The 1,142-nt window shown below is 63.5% G+C and overlaps 1 protein-coding gene across 2 annotated transcripts in view; it reads right to left on the reverse strand.

The window, feature by feature from the left end:
• The window catches only part of LARP1 (La ribonucleoprotein 1, translational regulator), a 64,997-nt gene extending 63,861 nt beyond the window's left edge, over window positions 1–1,136 (reverse strand). For both annotated transcript variants that reach the window (XM_030888644.2, XM_045284645.1), the window contains exon 1: window positions 884–1,136. The gene's annotated coding sequence lies outside the window, so the exon portion shown is untranslated. The remainder of the gene's footprint in view (window positions 1–883) is intronic.
• Window positions 1,137–1,142: the final 6 nt, after the last annotated feature.

The following is a 1,142-nucleotide window of genomic DNA, read 5'->3' on the forward strand; positions in this document are numbered from 1 at the left end:
GCCCGTGGGCCGACGGCGCGGCGCATGGCGCCCAACTGTCACCCGCCCGCCCCGGCCCCTCCCTCCCCCGCCTCCACCACCAGCCCCTCGTGTGGCCGCAGGCCCTCTCATGTGTCGCCAACCCCCTCCACTGGAAGCCCCCACACTCGCCATCGGCTCCGTCCCGCGGAAGCAGACCCTCAGGATGCGGCGGGGGAAACTACCGAATCCAGTGACACGTTGGGTTTCCTCCTCTCCCCATTTTCCCCGTCACTGACCCCTCAACTAGTATCCAAATGGCGGTTCGACCGCCTACGATCCCCATCGAAGTCGGGAACAAAACTTGTTAACTTTTACATCCCGAATCCGTGTGGTCGGTGTGAACTCATCGCTGGGCGCTTTGCTGCCCATGACATATGCTCATTAAACATTTACAACACGGGAACTAAAGCAACGCTGCCAGGACGGGGAGCGTGGGGCGCGGTGAAAGGCCAGGGGGCTTCCCAAGGAAAGGAGATTTAAACGAGAAACGTCTCACACCAGCACGCGGCGAGAGGCCGGAGGAGGGCCCTTTGCACCGAGGCCAGCGCCCACCATCTCCGGGCGAGGTAGGCCCGGACCACGCCGTTGCCCACTAACCGCTGCGGCCCAGGCAGTGGCCGTGGCCTCGGGAGGCCGAGGCTCGGGTATATTCCCGAGCGTGTGGTGGTAGCTAGGCACCAGAAAAAAAAAAAAAAAAAATATATATATATATATATATATACATTTATATATATATATATTTTTAAACCCGAGTCACCGCGACCCATTGCAGACCCCAGGGCCCTGGAAAGCGCTGGGGGAGGGGACGCCCATGTCCCCGGAAGAGGCCCCCGGACCCAGGATTACAAGCCGAGAGACCCACCTGGCGGGGACTGTCCGTTCACCGTGGCCAGGGCCGGCGGCAGCGCGTTCTTAGTCCACGGGTTCACCTTGGGCGGGGGGGCCTCCACGAAGTCTCGCCTCCCGCCGCCGCCCGCGGCTCCGGTCGCTCCTCCGCCAGCGCCCGGTTCGCCGCCGCCCTCCTCTCCGTCGCTGCTGGTCTGGCCTTCTGCGCCTGGCGGCTGCGGCGGCCGCGGACTCTCGCGCTCCGGCTGCCCAGCGCTTTCCTTGTAGGGCTTTCC

The sequence above is a fragment of the Echinops telfairi genome, unplaced genomic scaffold, assembly GCF_000313985.2.
Source record: "Echinops telfairi isolate 266 unplaced genomic scaffold, ASM31398v2 ScPeMD7_7469;HRSCAF=8507_0, whole genome shotgun sequence".
Classification (NCBI taxonomy): Eukaryota; Metazoa; Chordata; class Mammalia; order Afrosoricida; family Tenrecidae; genus Echinops; species Echinops telfairi.